The following is a 24,218-nucleotide window of genomic DNA, read 5'->3' as shown; positions in this document are numbered from 1 at the left end:
AAATTGGGGATGACCGAAGTGAAGCTTGGTTTGGTCACAACAGTGAACCTAGATGTACTTCATAGTTCGATACTGAGCATGGATATGAACAATCTTCAGGACCACAAACTTCTCCAACACCTTACATCCATGTTCCAACCCCACTTGCTCCCGTCCCACAAGTTATGATGCCTTCGATTCAAATGCATTCTACCATTCAAACCCAACCATTTGTAAATATATCACGACCGTCAGAGGGTCCATCGTATGACGACCTCATCACAATACCTCATAACTACCTGAATGACGAGGATATAAATATCGATCAAATTTTCTTTTTGAAATATGATTTTTCAGTTAAATTATCGATGCTTCCAATAAGAAATAACTCTGACCCATCAATCGAATCGCTTTTTCGAGAAATTTGAGACATCTAAGTCATACAAGTAAAGAGGTATATTCATTGATAAGAAAAAGAAAAAAAGTGAATGGTGATTAGGATTGGGATTGGATTGATGATAAAATAGAATCCTGGGTCTCGAACAGTGATTCGATTGATGATAAAGAAAGAGAATTCTTGGTTCAGTTCTCCACCTTAACGACAGAAAAAAAGATTGATCAAATTCTATTGAGTTGACTCATAGTGATCATTTATCAAAGAATGACTCTGGTTATCAAATGTTTGAACAACCGGGAGTAATTTACTTACGATACTTAGTTGACATTCATAAAAAATATTTAATGAATCATGAGTTCAATACATCCTGTTTAGCAGAAAGACGGACATTCCTTGCTCATTATCAGACAATCACTTATTCACAAACCTCGTGTGGGGCTAATAGTTTTCATTTCCCATCTCATGGAAAACCCTTTTCGCTCCGCTTAGCCCTATCCCCCTCTAGGGGTATTTTAGTGAATACTTTAATGCCCAGTATGGCTCGTGTACAAAAGTCAACAAATAACTTGCTAACTATCTGGTGTTTGCTGGAGGAATGCAAATGGAGGTTCCGTGCAAAAAAAATGAAAGAAAGTGATTCGTTCAAAACGACGAAATATCCAAGCGAATATACATGTTCTCTTGAAATGAGAATGGATAATCGTTGAAAAGCAAAAAATTGGATCATTGGACACTTAATCGAGTCTGAATACGAACAAGTTGGTCGAACATACCACCTGAGGGATATAATTGAAGACGTCTGACAAGATCATGGAGTGAACATAAGCTACGGGTGGGCTTATCGCGCTAGAGAATATGGATCGGTGTTCGCACGAGGGTCACCGTGAGGATTATATGCTATTGTTAGGGCACATGGCAAGGAATTTAAGCTTGCAAATCCAAGTACGATCTTTGAGGTTAAAGTAGAGGACGGGCAATAATTTAAGTACGTCTTCATGGCACTTAGTCCGTGTATCAGAGGGGTTTTGAACTACATCTTCCCAGTAATCATTGTTGATGAGACCCATTTGCACGAGAAATACAAAGGTGTATTGTTAATATCAACGTGGTATTGATGGCAATAATAACATATATCCTATCGCCTTCAGTATTGTAGATGGTGAGAACAATGCATCATGGACTTGGTTCATGACTCATTTGAAGGCTTCAATATGAGACATTCCGAATTTAGTGATTATATCAGATCGTCGCATCTCGATTGCAAAGGTTGTCTCGAGTATATTCCCTGATGCATTTCATGTCTTATGTATATACCATATTCGGAACAATTTGATCGACAAATTCAAGAATAAGGACATAATTCCACACTTTTACCTAGCGGCTAAAACATATAGAATGCATGTGTTTCAGATGTCTTGGGCAAAGCTCCATTAATATCATAGTGTGACAGCCTATCTTGAGGATGCTGGATTACAATGGTAGGCAATGGTTTACCAAGTCCATCATAGGTATGACAAGATGATGACAAATATAGTAGAATGCCTCAATGGAGTGTTGAAAGATGCACAAAAACTACCAATCACGAAACTATTAAAGCATATCTGCGAGTGGCTACAGAGTTGGTTCTATATCTGACGTACACATGCAATGACATGCACAAACATTGTAATCAAGCACGCGATGAATATTCTTAAGGAGTTGAAAGTGATGTCTATAACATATTGTGTTTCTCCTATGGACATGCATGTAATTGACATGAACGGTGGATATTTGAGGGGGTTGGTTGATCTTCGTTCATTGATATATACTTGTATGGAGTTTAATTGCATCGAGATCTCATGCTCTCATGCAATATATGCAGCAACCCTTAGAAACATTAATGTTCAAACATTGTGTGCAAAATGGTTTACAGTTGAGTGTGTGCTTGCTGTTTACATCGAACCAATCTTCCTAGTTAGACATAAACAATAATGGAGTTGAAGACCAGATTTTGAAGACTATTCTACCACCACGAATGATAGCAAGTGTCGGTCAATGTCAAACTGTCAGGATACCTTATACTACAGAGAGGTCACATCAAATACATAGGTGTACATGATGTGGTCAGAGAGAACATAATAAGAAAACGTGTATACAAACATTAATAACATTCGATAAAAGAATCTCCAATTTTCCTCCTTTCACATCCTCAGGTGTGAACTTGGTTGGTTTTTTTCTTTTTCGATACTCGCGGTCATTTTTATCCTACATTTAAATTATAAACCAGTGACAGTATAATGTTAAAATAACTAATTCATGCAATAGTCTTACCTTGACTTCGGTGACATCCTTCTGAGTTGAAGTCCCTGCAACCTTGGCTGAATCTAAATTGAAATGGCCTCTAAGATTAAACGCTTGAATGAGAAGTTTATGTATTTCATCAGCGGTCTGATGAACTAGCTTTTCATTGACAGTTGGATCATTGACGACAATGTCCATCAATTCAGATATTGGAGTCGGCTCTTGAGTTTTGGACTACTCACTAATCATCCCAATTTGTTGTTCATTGACATGTTCTTCTACACTGGTCTGAAGGGGATCTTCTCCATGGTGGGTTTCTTTGTGGGTATGGGGGGATCTTCTGCATTGGTCTGATGAACTTGTGTATTAACACATTTATTGACATGTTCTTCTGCACTGGTCTAATGAACTTGTGTATTAACACATTTATTGACATGTTCTTCTGCACTGGTTTGAGGGGGATCTTCTCCATGGTGGGTTTCTTTGTGGGTATGAGGGAAATCTTCTGCACTAGTCTGATGAACTTCTGTATCATTACCATCATCATTATTATCATCATAAAAAATCCCCTCATTATTGTCCCTTTTATCGTGACGAGTCCTTATATTATTACCATCCCGAACAAATCAAACGAAATATTATGTTAAGTAAGGTAATAAATTAAGAGTATCTAAATGATCTTTTAATAATTTTAAACGATTGTCTATATTTTCTAAACGATCATTTAAGAATATGTAAACGATCATTTAGAAAATCTAAACGATCGTCAGAGAATATTTAAATGATCGTTTAGAAAATATAAGCGATTGTTTAGATTATCTAAACAATTTTATAAGACTATGTAAATGATCGTCCATTTGAGAATATCTAAACAACTGTACATAAATACATACCTCATTCAGACGATGGACTATCATCTTTATTTCATTCAGTTGTTGGCTCATCAGATGAGGTTGGACAATAAATTTATCTCTCATCTGACGGACCATGGTAATCAAGTTCGCTAAATCTTTGCGAACTTCTTTAATTTCCTCCCTAAGAACCTTGTAGGATTTGGAATGACGATGTCTTGAGGACTTTCGCTGCCAATTTGATGTTTCGTCACGTGCCCTCTTACCCTTCAGGGGGTTAGTCTGAACTGGCACACGTGGTTCCAGCTTTATGGGGTTATTTTGAACTGGATATGCGGTTCCGACTCTATATGTTGCACATTTATAAGTTGATCTACATGGGGTTCATGCTTTTCGTGCCCTCCAAAGTACTCGTGAGTATCGATGGAGTATTCAGCCCCTTCAATCATTTTTTCTCCAAAAACATGAACCACATTAAGTCCTTCCAGTCGATTCTCCTTGTACCTTATCTCCCCTGCACTAGGTACAAGTTTCAACATAATAATAGTTTGTACACAAACAAATGAGCAAGTCATAATGCATGAAACTATAAACAAACGAGCAAGTCAGAAGTGATTGGTTACTTACTCTTTTTTGTTGGAAAACTTTATTGCTCAACAATTTATAAGATGGAGCATGAGAAACAAGTCCATCTAAGAATTATGGGAATTGCAACATTGTTGACTTGGGGGGCTATGGACCTACTTAATGTGGATAAAATTTCATAAGCCTAAACCTACAATATGGGAACTTTGTCACACGTACATAACACACCGATTCGATGTATATTAAAGTGAATCAGAAACAAAAGTACATACCTGAAATGCAAGTGTGAATTCTTTTATATAGTAATATGAGGCATGAAGATCATTTTCTGCTTTCTTTGAATCACATGCCTCCTTTTTCCCACACATGATAGTCTTCATGCTATTCAATATATGTTCATAAAAGAGAGAAGACGAGTCGTAATGTACAATGACTTCATTGTCATCAATAATCCCAAATATATTCACATCGAATTGGGTTTTCTTATATTTTCCAATCATCGTCGTTTCAATGAATAGTACCAATGCAACCTTGCAACATCTTCGTCGTTAATAAAACTAAACTTCTTGAATACGGTCTCCACATCCTTCAACAATTATTCTTTTCGTTTGGGTCATTTGGTCCAAGAATGAGTTATTGCAGCCTTTCACCGCTTATTTCTCTTTCTATTGTTTCTCCGGTCGACCACAACCCAGTTATCGAGTTAAAATCGTCCTAGGAGAATGTTACCTTCTTCCCTAAAATGTTAAATGACATAACGTTTGGGTTCGCATTTGCTACCTCCCTTAACGAATAGTGGTGCAAAAGTTGTCCATTAAAAACAATATCTATACCCAACAGTGGACCAAAGATCGTTTTCCTATATAGTCTCATCTGTTCTTCTGTCAACTTATTCTTCACCATAGAGGCAGTTTTGTGGACTTGGCAAGAGACTGTAGCAGAGAAATATTTGTCAGTAGGGACGACCGTCTTATCAATTTGACAAGCATGTACATTACAACAATTAGTAAGCAATCGCATAACAAAATTTAAACGATCGCATAACACAAACTAACTGATCGCATAACAGATATCTCAACGACCACGTAACAGTTAGTTGAACGATAGAACGATATAAACCTAAACGATCACATAATAAATAACTAAAGGATCACTTAATATTCTTTATTCGACCACTTAGTAATCTTTATCCGATCGCTTAGTAATATCTAAACGCTCGCTTAGTATTCTCTCAACGATCGATTACGAACAAATACATATTAAACCTGAAAGATAATCAAACATCGAATATCAACATGCATTCTTCAAGGAGAAGAGTCTCATACTTTTTAGATCATGACGATAATGGCAAGTGTGTAGAGACGACTAGCAAGAAACCTGCAAGGAGTGCTTCGTTGAAGTTCGAGAGAAAACGAGAGCAAATTTGAAAGAAAATTCTTTGAAGAGATGCTTCGAGAATAAAATAAAGGGATTTATCGTTGTAAAGTATTCGTAGAGCCGCAGATACCAAACGGTCTGAAAGATTTTTAAAATTGGGGTATTTTTAGAATTTTGTATGGACAAAAGGTCAGTGGTAGAAAAGTTTTTTTAGGAAGAGGTCATTGGTAGAAAAGTTTTTTGTTTTTGGGTCATTTTGTGAAATTTTCCCTATGGCTACCCGTCCCGATTGTGGCGAGGAATCCCCAATTTGATCGGATGAGATCAAACTGCGAACTCCTCGAGGACATGACAGGGATGGAGAGGGTATCTCGCCCCATCTCCATCCCCAACCCCGTTGAATATATTTTTAAATTTTTTAACACATATATTTATTTATACGTGTACATATCTACTTACTTTATATATATATATATATAACAGTTGCTTTAAAACTATTGTTTTTTTAAAACTTCATTTCATAATATAACTAATTTTAACTTTTTTTTATTAAATTTTAAAATAAAGTAATATTAATTTTTTTTTATTATTAGTTTAAATAAATAAAACAATAATAATATCAACTTGCTACCTAAAAAGTATATCATTTTGATATAAATACAAAAAATTATTAATTTTAAATAAAAAATAATAGATGGGGAATTATTTCCCATTGGATTCCCGACTCCTCGAAATGGGGAACGAGGCAAGGATGGGGATAAGGAGTGCATCCCTAGTCCTGTCCCGCCCCATTACCAACCCTACACATGAAATTTGCCATCTTATTTTCGTTACATATAGTCATAGACATATATGACCAAGTGAGCTATAAATTTGATGAGATTTAACCTAGTTCATAATATGACCTTATTTTTTTACTGCTTAACTTGCAAATTAAAAAAACTTCATAAATAGTTTTTTTTTTTTTTTTTTTTAAGTTATAGTATTATATGCATAATTGCAAAATTATCTAACAATGGGAGCTCAAGACATATATCGCCTTAACGAAATCTTATTCAAATCTCTTGTTCCTATATATAAAAAAAAGTGAAAATACCTTCTGAAAAACATCGGGTTGCACACAAAGCATAGTATACCGATAAATTTGTTATGTTATCTTATTACTTTTTCATTCTTCGTATTATTCTCTATCTTTCTCATTCCACATCCTTTTTTTGCCTTTGATTCACAACATTTTTATCCCCTTCAATTAACTACCGGATGAACCAAAACATTAAAGAAATAAATAAAATGAAAAAGTAAATTATACTTTGTTCTCTTTCCTATGAGTGGAATACCACCGTCTTTTCTTTCATCCCATAATGACTTACATAAACATCCTTGTAGTCATTCATCTACCATCAATTATGATAATTTTTGTTGGAAATGTAAGACAAGGTGCCTTTTAGCGTATAGGTATCGAAAAGTTGCATTAAATATTAAAAAACTAATGATAGTGAAAAATGACACATTTTTGCATATGTAATATCAAATTTGAAAATTTAAATAGACAAATGCACTTAAATTTAAATCTCAGCGGCCAAAAGTATATTTTATCATGATTAATTTTAAAAAAATTATTGTACCTACTAGATACAAAATAAAAACGAGCTCACATAAGATTGAATTTATATTTAGTAGAACTTTTGTTTTTGTCGATATACATTGCAATTTATTAGATAAAATGAAAAGTGGGGAGATTACTTTTTAAGTCCACAAAACATAGAAAGTTTGTGGTATTTTCTTTATATATATATATATAAAAGTTGTAATTCAAGATTCAACGATTGTTTTCAAATAGAGAAAAATGAACCAAAATATTTACAAAATATATGAATCTTTTAAAAAGTTCAAAGAATTAAATGTTGAAGTTGAAAATGCATTAAATAGAACAATTAAGACATTTCGATCTGATCAAGGTGGAGAGTTTTTGGATCTAACATTCCAGAACTATTTGATAAATCATGGAATTGTATCCCAATTCCCAGTACCCGGTACACCTCAATAGAATTGTGTATCAAAAAGGAGAAATTGAACCTTGTTGGACATGGTTCGGTATATGATGAGTTATGCTTCCTTACCTGATTCGTTTTGAGGTTTTGTAGTATAAACTGCAACATACATTTTGAACTGCGTTCCATCCAAAAATGTTACCATAACACCTTTAGAATTATGGAATGGTCGTAAAGCTAGTTTACGTCATTTCAAAATTTGGGGTTGCGCAACGCATGTGCTTAAAGCAAATCCTAAGAAACTGAAACCTCTTCAAGACTGTGTCTTTTTGTTGGTGATACGTTCTGTTCATGCGATGAAATAATAATGCTTATGAGATTTAATGCTTAGTTTTCTTTAGTCAAATTCAAGTGCAAATCTGACCAAAGTTCCTGGTGAGTCCAAGGTCGAACGCAGGGATTGTTCGTAAGTATGCGATGAAACTAAAAATATGATCTTGGCGTGAGTTAACAATGTTCAAAGGAGTGATTGAATAAGTAAACTTAAACCTAAATATGCGATGGAGATTATATCTAAAGTGAAGCAGTGTGAGTTGGATAACAATTATGCGATAGGAGGATTGAAAAGAACTTTCACTGACATTTTCTAAACAACTAAATGAAATATGCGATTAAGCTACTCAATGTTACGACCAACACTTCTCAGTGTCTTTTGCCACATTATCTTATCTCTAAGATGCATGCGATAGGTGTAATATGCAGAGAATGTACTTATTTCTCGGTATTGTTTTATGAGATCTTAATCTAAATTCTCTCAAACATAGATTAGCTTTACTTAAAACAATTTCTCAATTGATTTAATCAACAAATATAAGCATGCATAAAACAAGTTGATCGCATGATTCCTCCAGTTATTTAGTCGAGTTAGCTACAATCTTCCAAACCCATGAAGCGATTTAGCTATGCATGATATTGGTGAAAATGATAGACAAGATGTATAATAAATATGTATTCATACTGCAATTCTGAATTTGTTAATACAAGAAATATAATACAAATACACAAAAAGAGAAAGGGTCAAAGAGTCAAGCGGTAGTTCACAATGTCTTGCTCCCTCCGGCTTGTTTACAGCTGCTTCCTTAAATAATCGAATAGAATTATCTTATTCTTTTCCTATAATCCTAAGCTCTCACCAAGGAGTTTCTATGGAAGAATGATAGGGGTTTCAAGCGGAATCCCTTATCAGGGTGTTCTTCTTGTTTCAATGTATCCCTGATATATGGCACGATGTAAATTTAACTCCAAAGACTTAGAACTAAAGCACTAAGAACTTCAAACTCCCAACTAACTACTAACTATTGACTCCATTTGCATGGCATTTGCATGGGTATTTATAGGTGTTTACGATCGCTATTTTTCTTAAGCTCATAATTGCGTTGATGGGGCGCATTAAATTCTATATCATGTTGCGCCGATTGCAACGTGTTAGTGGTTCATTGAATCTTCAACACAACTTTCTTGTCGACCACCAACACAACTTATGATGTGACACTCACCGCCCATGTCATGTCATGCCTCATTGCTTACAGCTTATGCGATTGTCTTCATTTTCTTCTCAGGCCACTTTTTACTTTGAATGCATTTATGGGCATGTGATCACGCGATCATCAGACTTCAGAAGGGTATACTGCACATAAGTAGTGAAATTAGTCTGAAATTTAAGTATGTTATGTGTTAGAAGTAAGTGATTGCATGTTTTGCTTTTTGTATAAATTTATTAGTATCTGCCTTATTATTTTAAATGAAAGTGATATAGTAACATGTATTTTTACAAGTTATCAGTAAGTTGCCCCAAAAGAAAAAGAGGTAGTTACTTCTTCGACCATTAAGAAAATAAAGTGTTTGTATTAACAAACACTACTTTTCTGGAAGAAGACTACATAAGGAAGCACAAACCCCGCAGAAAGGTTGTATTGAATAAACTTTCCAATGAATTTATTGAACCTTCAACAAGTGTTGTTGAAGAACCCAACACCTCAACAAGAGTTGTTGAAGTTTGATCTGAAGGAATCTCAACATGAGGAGAACCTTGAGCGGAAGCGGATTGTCCAAATTCCATTAATTATTGAATATAAAGTTTACAGTAAATATACAAATAGATATGCATTCAAGGTTAAATTACATCATGCTTTTACAAAAGAATAAGTTTCAAGAATATTCACCTTTATCCCTCGTACTAACCACGAACAGAACTCCTTTTTCATGGATCTCATTCTTCATGCACGGACACTACTAAGCGAGAACCCTATGTATTCTCTTTTGGGATCCAGGAAGAGGGAAGGAGATGGAGAGAATGAGAGGGAAGTTTTCTTTAGATAACCTTTCTCTTCAGATTGTGAATCGATAAAAAAGATGATTCCCTCAACTTCTTTGATCACTTGTCAGTTTTCTTTTAGAGAATGTGGGGAGAGAATTATAACTCCTTCCCTTTTATTAATTTCAAATAAAATAATAAAATAGAATATATAATAACTACTTTATTATATATACACTATATTTTATATCAAATATAATATATAACCTATAGTTTTATATTGCATCAAATACAACATAAACTATAGATTTTATTCTCTCTTAACTATACATGACATTTAATATAAATCACATTTATATTAAATCCATTTATATGAATCTCATCCATATAAATGGTATTTTGATTATATCCAAATATTTTGTTCCTCTCAATGTAAATCATATTTATATTTAATTACATGAATCTCATTCATATACTTGGTATTTGAATCATATTCAAATTCCTCTCATAATATATCGAATACTTTATAGGTAATTATATCATATATAACTAATTCCCTCAAATAATTTGAACACTTAAAATTAATCCAAAAATTAAATCCTTGTACCTGTAGATTGAAGCTCCAACGATGCTCGGATAAATAATTAAACTTTTTAATTAAATTACCTAACATCCGTTAACTGCTGGTCACTCTACTAAAGATCGACAACTGCACTTTTCGCACTACAGATATATTTCTGTGTCTATTGGATATAACCAATCAACAACACGATGACCCTTCACAAATTGCTCATGAGTACAGTTGGGCCTAGATATTGTTTTGCCCTTATAGTTACATCTAACTCCTTAAGTACAATTGATTCCTCTAATGAACAATAAGTCATATTCTCACTATGACCAAGTCTTCTCGGGCCAAGAAAGGGTGTGACCACTATGTTCAAGACCCGAAATCGGCCCTTAAGGGAGCAATTTATCTACTTTCCCCTGTATCGGGGAATGAGTGAATTCCGTCTTGTGTAGCTGAGTTCCCAACTCCCCAGTCAGAAGAATCCCCAAAATGGTAGGCTTGTTGAATTGGCAATTTGACCACTTTCCTCCATACAAATCAAATAACTGCCTTCATGAGTAGAAGTTCACAACTCAGTGAGGATTTAGGTCATGTCACCTATGATCATCCTAGTGAAATGTAAGTCTCTATTATTAACGGTGTTATATAAATAGACTAATCATTTCGTGGTCTGGTCTTATACAAACTCTTTGTATAAGATACCCCCGCTCGCATATCTCTACATGAATAATCAGGATCAAATCATTTGAAGCACTTTACAACACTTGTAACTTCTATAAAGTGGGTCGTATCCGTAGTGTTACGAGGATAAGGTACCCAAACTTATCCATCTACTACAGATCATTTAGGTTATTATTTAAACAAGATCCACTTGCATGTCTCTACATACTTGTTTAAATTACATGAAATAATCTCGGATCTTAGTTTATTGGATTGAGTATATGCTTATAAAATAACACTTATTTTATTAACAAAAATATAATTTTACAGAGTTTACAAACTACGAGATTAAAAGGAGATTTAGGACATCATTCCAACAATTTCTCACATGTCCTAAAGCTTAGAAAGACTAATGTACAATACAAATAAAGTACAAAATACAATAAAACTAAGACATATACTATATCCCAGTAACATCTCTCACTTGCCCTAGACAATGTGTCACATATCCCATAGACCCAGACTTCCTAGATGACCCTCGAACACTTTAGCCGTGAGAGCTTTTGTAAACGGATCAACAATGTTATGCTCTGACGTGATCTTCATGAAAATCACATCACCTCGATGCACAATCTCCCAGACCAAATGATATTTTCGTTCTATGTGTTTGCCTTTTCAGTGACTCTTAGGTTCCTTAGAATTTGCCACAACACCACTATTATCACAATAAAGTGTGATGGGCAACATATTTGGAACAACTTCCAAATCAGTAAGGAACTTCTTAAGTCAAACAACCTTTTTAGCAACTTCACAACACAGCTACGTATTCGGCTTCCATAGTGGAGTCTGTGATGCATCCATGCTTGATGCTTCGCCATACTAGCTCCTCCATTCAGAGTGAACACTGACTCTGATGTGGATTTCCAAGAATCCCGATCAGTCTGATAGTCAGGGTCTATGTATCCTATAAGGATCAAATCCTTATCTCCATACACGAGCATATAATCCCTCGTTCTTCGAAGATACTTGAGGATCGTTTAGACCGCCGTCTAGTGATCTAATCCTAGATTGGATGGATATCAATTGACAATCCTTACTACATAGCAAATGTCAGGTCTAGTACATAACATTGCATATATAAGGCTACTAATAGCCGATGCATAGGAAATCTGTCTCATTTCCTCAACCTCTTGAGGAGTCTTAGGACACTGTTCCTTAGACAATACAACTCTATGCCTGAAAGGTAGTAAACCCTTATTGGAATTGTGCATCGAATATCTGACAAGCATATTGTCAATATACAATGCCTGAGACAAGACCAACCTTTTGTTCTTACGATCCCTTATAATTTGGATCCATAGAACAAACTACGCCTCTCCCAAATTTTTCATTTGGAATTGGGCGGCCAGCCATTTCTTAACATCAATCAGAAAACCTACATTATTCTCAATTAGTAAGATATCATCTACATTCAGCACGAGGAAAGCTACTGAGCTATTGATGATTTTCTTGTAAATACAAGACTCATCAACATTCTGATTAAAGCCATAAGATTTGATCGCAGTATCAAATCTTATATTCCAAGATCGAGATATTTGTTTCAGTTCATAAATGGACCGATTAAGCTTGCAAACATTTTTCTCTTGATCTTATTCAATGAATCCTTCTGGTTGAATCATGTAGATAGTCTTTTCATGATTATCATTCAAAAAGGCAGTTTTCATGTCCATTTTCCATATCTCATAGTCATAATATGTGGCTATGGACAAGAGAGTCCTGATAGACTTTAACATGACAACAGGTGAGAAAGTTTCTTCGTAGTCCACTCCCTCAACCTAGGTACAACCATTTGCCACAAAGTCTAGCTTTGAAGGTCTATACCTTTCCATCTACACATCTTTTCCTCTTGTAGATCCATTTACAACCTATAGGTTTTACCCCATCAGGTTGATCTACAAGTTTCCATATAAAATTAAAGTACATGGATTCTATTTCTTGATTCGTGGTTTTAGTCCATTCATCTTTGTCAACATCTTCCATTATTTACTTATAAGACAATGGATCCTCAACTCCATCATCAGATATGATGTTTTGCGCTTCTATTAAACCCATGTAGTGTACAGGTGGGTTCATAACCCTCCCACTACGTCGAGGTAATCTCAACACTTGAGATGGATGACTAGATGAACTGACATCAACAACCTTTGTTGATCTATCAGTCTGTTCAACAACTCTTGTCGAAGTCTCAACAGTCTCATTAGAAATCTCATTTAAAACAAGTTTACTTCGTGGACTATGATCCCTCATGTGGTCTTCTTCCAAGAAGGTAGCATTTGTCAATACAAACATTTTATTCTCACTTGGATCATATAAGTATCCACCTCTTGTTTCCTTGGAATAATCTACAAATAAGCACACTTTTGAACGAGGTTCCAACTTTTTGGGGTTTGCCATAAGCACATGGGATTGACATCCCCAAATCTTGAAGTGGCATAAACTACCTTTACGACCTCTCTATAACTCAAAAGGTGTTTCAGAAACACTCTTTGAGGGAATGTTTTTCAAAATATAAATTGCGGTCTCTACAACATATCCCCAAAACGAGGCTGAAAGATGAGTATAACTCATCATAGACCGGACCATGTCCAACAGGGTTCTATTTCTCCATCCTGATACACCATTCTGCTGAAGTGTACCTGGGGCTAAGAGTTGGGACGTGATTCCATGTTCTATCATATAGTTATGGAATCTTAAGTCCATAACTCTCCACTACGATTAGATCGTAGTGTTTTTTATTTTATTACTTAACAAATTTTCAACTTTAGTTTTATACTCCTTGAGCTTTTCAAGAGCTACAGACTTATATTGCATTAGGTGTAGATACCCAAATCTAGAATAATCATCTATGAAAGAGATGAAATATTCATACCCACCTCGTGCTCTTACATTCAGGACCACATATACTACAGACCATTTAGGTTATCACTTAAACATGATCCACATGTATGTCTCCACATACATGTTTAAGTTACAATGATAACCTTGGATGTTAATTTATTGGTTTGTAGTTAATGCAACTAAAATATCACATAGTTTATAGACAAAGTGAATAAAATATCATATATTATTAATCACATAAGAGTTTGTTCATACAATATTTATAAACTATAGGACCCTGTGAGATTTAGGAAATCAACCCCAACAATCTTCCACTTATCCTAAAGCTACTGGGGTGTACAAGATAATCAAATTACAAGTACACAAAACAATAAACTAGGGCAGAAACGCCCAATACAAGATCTCTCACTTGCCCTAGTCCAACCATGATCTGTCTCATAGACTCGTACTCTGCAGGTGACCCTCAAACACTATAGCCATGAGGACCTTCATAAGCGGATCAGCAACGTTGTGCTTCGAAGCTATCTTCGTGATAATCACGTCTCCTTGATGCACAATCTCTCAAATGAGATGATACTTCCGCTCTATGTGCTTGCCACGCTTATGACTCCTAAGCTCCCAGGAATTAGCCACAACACCACTATTATCACAATAAAGTGTAATGGGCTTTGACATGTCTGGAACAACTTCCAAATCAGTCATAAATTTCCTGAGTCAAGCGGCCTCTTTAGCAGCTTCACAAGCCACTACATACTCCGCCTCTATGGTGGAATCCGCGATGCACCCTTGCTTGGTGCTACGCCACACTACTACCCCTCCGTTAAGAGTGGACATTGATCCTGATGTGGATTTCTTAGAATCTCTATCAGTTAGAAAATCAAAGTTTGTGTATCTTGTAAGGATCAAATCCTTAGTACCATACACAGGCATGTAGTTCCTCCTTCTCCGTAGATACTTGAGGATGTTCTTAACAGCTGTCCAATGATCTAATCCTGGATTGGACTGATATCTACTGACTATCCCCACTGCATAGCAGATGTCAGGTCTAGTACATAACATCAAATACATTAAACTGCCCCACGACAGATGCATAGGGGATCTGTCTCATATCCTCAATCTCTTGAGGTGTCTTAGGACACTGTTCATTAGACAAAGTAACTTCGTGACTGAAAGACAATAAGCCCCTCTTGGAGTTCTGCATCGACTACTTGTTAAGCTTATTGTTAATATATGATGTTCAAGATAGTGCTAGCATTTTGTTCTTTCGATCTCGAAAGGTCTGAATACCCAGAACAAACTGAGCCTCTCCCAAATCTTTCATTTGGAATTGGGTCGCTAGTCAGTTCTTAATTGTAGTTAGTAAATCTACTTCATTCCCAATGAGTAGGATATCATCTACATACAACACTAGAAAAACTACTAAACTTTTGATGATCTTCTTGTAGACACAAGGCTCATCATCGTTTTAATCAAAGTCATAAGATTTGATTGCAGTATCAAACGTTATGTTTCAAGATTGAGATGTCTGTTTCAGTCCATAAATGGACCGATTAAGTTTGCAAACATTTTGCTCTTGACCTTGGATTATGAATCCCTTAAGATACACCATATAAATGGTCTCCTCATGATTGCCATTCAGAAAAATAGTATTGACATCCATTTGCCATATCTCATAGTTATAATATGAGGCAATGGATAGAAGGATCCAAATAGAATTCAGCATGACAACAGGCGAGAAATCATCTCATAGTCGACTTCCTCTATCTTGGTATAACCCTTTTCCACCAGTATAGCCTTGAAGGTTTGCACCTTCCCATCAACACCTCATTTTCTCTTGTAGATCCATTTACAACCTATAGGTTTAACCCTGATCTACAAGATCTCATATTAAATTGAAGTATATAGACTCCATTTTGAGATCCATGGCTTTGATCCATTCATCTCTGTCAACATCCTCCATTGCCTTCTTGTAAGACAATGGATCCTCAACCTCGCTATCGGCTACCGTAGCTAGGATTTCAATTAAACCCATATAGCGAATAGGTGGGTTCGAAACCCTCCCACCATGTCGAGGTTCCCTTAACACTTGAGGTGGATTTGACCTACTAGATGAACCTAATACAACAACTCTTGTTGAGATACTAGACTATTTAACAACTCTTGTTGAAGATTCAGTAGTTTCTTTGGAAGTCTCATTCAACAAGATTTTACTTATGGGTCTGTGCTCCCTTATGTGGTATTCCTCAAGAAAATTAGCATTTGTCAATACAAATACTTTATTTTCTTTAGGATCAAAGAAATAACCACCTCTCGTTCCCTTGGGGTAGCCTACAAATAGGCATAACCTCGAACGTAGTTCCAATTTCTTACGATTGGCCTCAAGCACATGGTGTTGGGCAACCCCAGATTCTGAAATGACATAAACTAGCTTTATGATCATTCCATAACTCCATTGGTGCTTTGGCAACACTCTTGGAGGGAACATAGTTCAGGATATAAGTTGCAGCCTCCACTGCATGACCCCAAAACAAGTTAGGTAAGGAAGCGTAACTCATCATAGACCGAACCATGTCCAATAAGGTTCAATTTCTCATTTCTGATACACCATTCTGCTAAGGTATATCAGGTGCTGAAAGTTGGAATACTATTCCATGTTCTATCAAATAGTTCTAGAAAGTCAAATCCAGAAACTCTTCACCTTAATCAGATCGAAATGTTTTAATCGTTCTATTTAATGCGCCTTGACTTATTTGAACATTTCAAAAGATTCAGACTTATGTTGCATCAAATAAACTTACCCATATCTATAATACTTATTAGTAAAAGTGACGAAATATTCATAAGCTCCCCTAGCTCTTACATTCATCGGACCATAAAGGTCTGAATGAAATAGCTTTAGAGGTTCTTTGGCCCTATGACCTATTCCAGTATAAAGCCTTTTACTCATCTTGCCTTCAAGGCATAACTCACACATAGGTAAAGAACTTTCTTCTAACTCACTTAGAAGTCCATTCTTCACCAACCTTTCAATCCTATTGAGACTAATATGTCCTAGTCTTAGGTGTCAAAGTTGGGCATTTTCCTTAGGAGAAATTCTAGGTCTTTTATGTTGAGTTACAATAGTTTTAAACATCTCTATGTTATGGAGGGCATTTGTTGATAACGGCCTTAACACATACAAATTATTTTCCAGTTTAGTAGAACATATATCAACACCATTCTTGGTAATAAGCACTTTATTATAAGAAAAGTTCAATTGATAAGAATATTCTAAAAGACACTTTACAGAAACTAAGTTCCTTTTTAAATCAGGAACAATATATACATCATTCAGAATGAAAAATTTGTTCTGTAAAGTTAACCGGAGATCTCCCACTGCCACAATTGAGACGACGTGCTCGATTCCAACTCGCATCGTCATCTCACCAGCATCAAGTTGATGCCATGAACTAATTCCCTTATATGAGTAACAAACATGGTTAGTGACCCAGAGTCAATAATCCAGGCAGAATCACCATTTTTCACTAAACAAGTTTCTAAAACAAGCAAATCACATTTACCTTGTTTGACTTTATTTTCTGCCAAATATCTAGGGCAGTTTCTCTACCAGTGTCCATCCTGGTTGCAATGGAAATATTTTCCCTTCTTAACTTTCATTGGTTATCTAGCCCTTAGAGCAGCAACTCCTGGGTTAGCAGCAGTCTCCCCTTTTCCACCCTTTTTCTTCTTCCATTTTTTGGTGCGGAAGGAAAAAGGTGCAAACTTAGTTTCGGAGGTCGAACCTTTATGGAACTTTTTGGATGATGAAACAATATTTGCTTCACCTTTCTTCTCCTTGATTTTCAACAAGGATTGGAAAGTCTGTAGCTCATTGAGCAAAGTAGTTAGATTGTAGTCAATCCTGTTCAGAACAACATTGCTACGGAAGTGAAGGAAGCTTTCTGCTAAAGATTCCAGAATGACGGTTATCTGAACATTCCCATCAGGGACTCCATGATCTCACGTGCAGTGACCATGAGCTCATGCTTCTTGGCCAAGACTTCGTTAAGACTTGCTAAGATATACACTCGGACCTTCTCATTTGCCCTTGTCCATCACTCATATGCTTCCCATATATTTCGAGGAGTGGTAGGAGGTGGAATGGGAGGACACTCCTCCATTAAGATGAAATATAATCATTGATGATTAAAATCGTGTTTATGGTGTTTTTCCAACTAGTGTAATTTTCGCCAATTAATTTGTTGATGGAAAGTAAACTTAATGTAGCGGTAGCCATATTAAATTGTTGAAACATAACAAACTTAATTAAGTCTACTTGCATTGAACTACTTTTAGAAAACCAATCAAGTTTTAGTAAAATAGTTTATTGTACCTTAAGAGACATATCTTTTGCAATAATACTTCAGTGAGGCAGGACAAAAGTCACCGTAGGGTGATCAAGTGCCCATTCATTGAAATGAGACATTCTCAACCATTAGACAGGACCAACTCTTTGTAACTGTAATTAATAGTCACCATTATTCGGTCTAGATTTGTTAACCTCCTTAACAATTCTGTGTAAATGTAACCCCTCATTTTAGGTTATAGAATCATGTCCTAATGAGTCAACCTTAGGGAAAAGTCGATTAGAAAAGAGACTAAAGCAACCCTATCCATTTCTAGAGATCAAATAAAGCGTCATGCAAAACTGTCATTCTTTAGAGGGACACCCAAGATGCCTCGAGGCGATGCACGAAACTTTATCCAACTAATGAGAGAGACTGAGGGATGTGTTGTCACATGTCCTGCTCCCACTTACTATAAAAACTCTCTCTATTCACCTTGGTATTGACCTATCCAAATGCCACCCGTAGGGGGACACCCATGGTGCTTTAAGGTCGAGAGTAGATTGAAGGAGTAATATAACATGCAACGGAAGAATTCAGAATCAATAAACACTTAAACTACATTTAATTTGAGTTTTAAACATACTACTTATGAAGTTTTCAAAATAAGGTTTGAACATGATAATACCTTTGTAGTTCTCTTCACGTTTTCAACAGAATCTTCACAAGTTTGAGCTGGATTCTTCAGATAGACCACCAAAAAGATCTTCTCAACTATGCTTAACAAGAAATGTGTGGTGGAAACACTCTAATCAAGCTGAATTGAAGATGAACTAGTGAGGGTGGAGTAGGGTTTTAGTTTTACAGCAGTAAGGATAAAGAACTCAATCTTCTTCCAATTTCCATGCATGAAGCTTCATTATATAGCTTTAAATCATGCAATAGAAGATGACTGCATGTAGGACAACTCTTACTTGGTATTGATTGAAGAGTTCATGGTGGAAATTGGTGATAATACATTGTGAAGTTAGTGGATTTTTCCAATTTTTGGGAAAAACCCACCAACTCAAAATCAATTTAAAAAAATTGGATTATTATTTAAATCAAGCTATTTTATTTTAAATTTAGTTTTATATAATTAGTTAATTTAAATAAAACTAATTTAATTAATTTAATATCTTAATATTAAAATAATAAAACATCAATTTCACCAATTTGATTCAAAATCAATATTTAAATCATAATTTAAATATTAATTGATTCTCCAATCTTAAGCCGATGCTGAAGAATTGGAATCTGCAGCTCGGCCTTCTTCACTTGTTTCTTCAATTACAACTTAATTTCAACTCTAATGACTCCATATAAATTACAGACTCTTAAGCACACATATAAGTTCATCAAACAAGAGCCAATCACAAATTTAAGCAAGAAATCAAAGAGAAAATAAATGTCAAAACTCATAAAACCATATTACTGCACCATTTTCATGTATCTCATGAAAAACACTCAACAAGTCAAAATGGAATGTAAGTCTTACAAGAAAGCAATTGAGGGTTGCAAATCCTCCCACTATATAAATCAAAGAGACTGACTTCCAATTCTATCTTGAAACATCCATCAACAATTCATCCACAAACATTTATCACATAAACACAATGCACATCATAAAACTCACCAGTACTGTAAATGAATTCAATACAAAAATGGAATTTGGAATAAGAAACCAACAACCTGGCTCTGATACCAACTGAAGAAATCTCGACATGAGAAGATTCTTGAGCGGAAGCGGATTGTCCAAATTCCATTAATTATTGAATACAAAGTTTACAATAAACATACAAATAGATATGCATTCAAGGTTAAATTACAACATGTTTTTACAAAAAATAGGTTTCAAGAAACCTCACCTTTGAAGAAACTTTCTTCGAGTAATCCCTCGTACTAACCACGAACATAACTCCTTCTTCGTGGATCTCATTCTTCACGCACGGACACTACCAAGCGAGAACCCTATGTATTTTCTTTTGAGATTCAAAGACTCAAGCAGAAGTTGTGGGCTTTGCTTGAGTCCTAGGAAGAGGGAAGGAAATGAAGAGAATGAAAGGGAAGTTTTCTTTAGAGAACCTTTCTCTTTCAGATTGTGAATCAATAAAAAAGATGATTCACTCAACTTCTTCAATCACTTGTTAGTTTTCTTTTAGAGAATGTGGTGAGAGAATTATAACTCCTTCCCTTTTATTAATTTCAAATAAATTAATAAAAAATAGAATATATAATAACTACTTTATTATATATACACTATATGTTATATCAAATATAACATATAACCCATAGTTTTATATTGCATCAAATACAACATAAACTATAGAATATATTCTCTCTTATCTATGTTGGGTTTTATGTCCTAAAAACTCGTAGTTTGTAAAATGATAAACAATTTTCTATAATCAATAAACTATTGATTTTATAAATTGTAGATATGAAAGTCTAAATCCAATAAACTAAGACCCATGACTATTACATAAGCACTTGAACTTTACGTGGAGACATAAGAGTGGATCGGGTTCGAGTGAATAGTCAAAATGATCTATAGTACATGAATAAGGTTGGGTATCTTATTCTAGTAACACTATTGGATGCGGCCTACTTTGTAGTTGTTACAAACAGTTGTAAAGTGCTACATACGATGTGATCCTAATTCGTACATGTTATAACATGAGGAGTGAGGGTGTCCTATGCAATGAGTTTGCATAAGATCGGATAAAGAAATAATTCACTCTTACTTTATAACGTTGTTTACTGTATAAGACTGACTATTTCAATTAGATAACCTAGGTAACTTGATCTTAATCTCGAGCTAACTATGAACTCCTGTTTATTCGGGATTATTCTTGAATTTGCATAGGTGAAGGTTGACTCAACAACGCCAACTCAATAAGCCTCCCATTTCAAGGGTAAGACCTAATAGATAGCTGAGGATATAGGGTGCAAGACGGAGTTCACGCCTACCCAATTTAGGGATAGGATAAAGGTTTTTCTCTTAAGTACTAAATCTAGGTCTTGAACAAGAGGTCTCACCCTCTCACTGGGCTGTGAGAGTTTGGTTTAGTGATTGGATCACAAACCAGTTGTTCATTAGAGGATCAGTAGAAACATGAGGTATAAGACGTAATCTCGGGGGTAAAACAGATATTTGACCCAACCATTATTACAAACAACCTATGAAGGGTCAACTTGTTGATTATGGTTAAATTATGTGGACATAATATATCTACAATGAGGGGAGTGTAACTATGGGCTTTAGTGGAGTGACCTATTAGTTAACGAATGGGGGTTAATTTGGGCTAATGAGTTTAGCCAATTAATCACGGATCGTTGGAACCCATGATCGATAGGTCCGCGAGGTCTCCCTACTAGCTCATAATTGGATTAGCTCTAGAGTAGCGTGATAAGTTAATTTGAAACGTTCAAATTAGAATTAAGAGAATTAGTAATTATATGAGATATAATTACGTGTTTAATTTTATAATTAAATGGAATAGGATAATTTATATTTAAATATGATTTAAATATATAAAGATGAATGTGTGTAAAAAATTAATTTATGAAATTAATTTTATAAAATAAATAAAATTTTCAGTTTTAAAATCAAAATTGATTTTGATGGAAATTGAAAAATTGGTATAATGCACAAATAGAAAAACAAGTTATCCCATTATCCATCTTCTACTTGCACACACAAGATCCATCACCATTGCCTTTAATTACTCCAAGCATGATCTGCAATTTACTGTGAGCAATTCTTCATAATCCCTTGATTCAAGCTTGTTTTGAGTCCCACAACTCAATCTAGAGCACTAAGAGAATAGTGGGGAAGATCTTAAGGTGGTCTATAACGAGATTCAGAAAAGATTGCAGCTGGAGATCGAGCATTGATGAAGTTCTACAAAGGTATGTCATGAAACTCACTTGTTTGTGCAAAAGCATGTTTTATATTTTGCCAAAATTAATGAATTAGATTGCTTAATGATCCTTGTAACTTCCACTGTTGCTAATACAATCCTACAAACTATACATGACATTTAATATAAATCACATTTATATTAAATTCATTTATATGAATCTCATCCATATAAATGATATTTGGATCATATCCAAATATTTTGTTCCTCTCCATGTAAATCATATTTATATCTAATTATACGAATCTCATTCATATACTTGGTATTTGAATCATATTCAAATTCCTCTCATAATATATCAAATACATTATAATTAATTATATCATATATAATTAATTCCCTCAAATAATTTGAACACTTAAAATTAATCCAAAAATTAAATCCATGTTGAGCTACAGTGTGGACCTTATGAACCTGTAGATTGAAGCTCCAATGATACTCAGATAAATAATTAAACTTTTTAATTAAATTATCTAATATCCGTTAACTGTCGGTCACTCCACTAAAGACCGACAGATGCACTCTCCGCACTACAGATATATTTCTGTGTCCATTGGATATAACCAATCAATAGCGCAATGACCCTTCACAAATTGCTCGTAAGTACAGTTGGGCCAAAATACTGTTTTGCCTTTATAGTTACATCTAACTCCTTAAGTACTACTGATTCCTCTAATGAACACTAAGTCATAGTCCTACTATGACCAAGTCCTCTCGGACCAAGAGAGGGTGTGACCACTATGTTCAAGACCCGGAATCAACCCTTAAAGGAGCAATTTATCTACTTGCCTCTGCATCGGGGAATAAGTGAATTTTGTTTGTGTAGTTGAGTTCCCAACTCCCCAGTCAGACGAATTTCCAAAATGGTAGGCTTGTTGAGTTGGCAAACTAGCCACTCTCCCCCATACAAATCAAAGTACCGCCTTCATGAGTAGAAGTTCACAACTCAAGTCATGTCACCTATGATCATCCTAGTGAAATATAAGTATCTATTATTAATGGTGTTATATAAAGAGACTAATCATTTCGTGGTCTAGTCTTACACAAACTCTTTGTAAAGGATACCTCGCTCGCATGTCTCCACATGAATGATCAGGATCAAATCATTTGTAGCACTTTACAACACTTGTAACACCTACAAAACGGATCGTATCCGTAGTGTCACCAGGATAAGGTACCCAACCTTATCCATCTACTACAGATCATTTAGGTTATTATTTAAACAAGACTCACTTGTATGTCTTTACATAATTGTTTAAATTACATTAAATAACTTCAGATTTTAATTTATTAGATTGAGTATATGATTATAAAATAACACTTATTTTATTAACAACAATATGTTTATACAGAGTTTACAAACTACGAGATTACAAGAGGATTTAGGAAACCATTCTCAACACGATCATCTAGTAGGTCAAATCCACCTCAAGTATTGAGGGAACCTCAATGCAGTGGGAGGGTTGCGAACCCACTTATTCGTTACATGGGTTTAACAGAAAACCTAGCTATGGTAACTGACAAAGATGTCGATGATCCATTATCTTACAAGAAGGCAATGGAGGATGTTGACAAAGATGAATGGATCAAAGCTACGGATCTCGAAATGGAGTAGATGTGCTTCATTCAGTTTGAGATCTTTTTTATCTACCTGATGGGGTTAAACCTATAGGTTGCAAATGGATCTACAAAAGAAAACGGGGTGCTGATAGGAAGGTGCAAACCTTTAAGGCTAGACTAGTGGCAAAGGGTTATATCCAAGTTGAGGAAGTCGATTATGAGGAGACTTTCTCACCTGTTGTCATGATCAAGTCTATTCGGATCCTCTTGTCAATTGCCTCGTATTATGACTATGATAATTGGCAAATGGACGCCTTGCTTTTCTGAGTGGGGGTATCTTATACAAACAGTTTGAATAAGACCGAACCAAGAAATGACTAATCTCTTTATAACGTCGTTAATTAAAGAGATTAACATTTCAATAGGATAACCATAGGTGACTCGACCTTAATTCTGAGTCAGTTATGAACT

The sequence above is a fragment of the Benincasa hispida genome, chromosome 3, assembly GCF_027475165.1.
Source record: "Benincasa hispida cultivar pf3 chromosome 3, pf3_genome.v1.1, whole genome shotgun sequence".
NCBI classification, from domain to species: domain Eukaryota; kingdom Viridiplantae; phylum Streptophyta; class Magnoliopsida; order Cucurbitales; family Cucurbitaceae; genus Benincasa; species Benincasa hispida.
Note: the sequence above shows the minus strand (reverse complement) of the source record.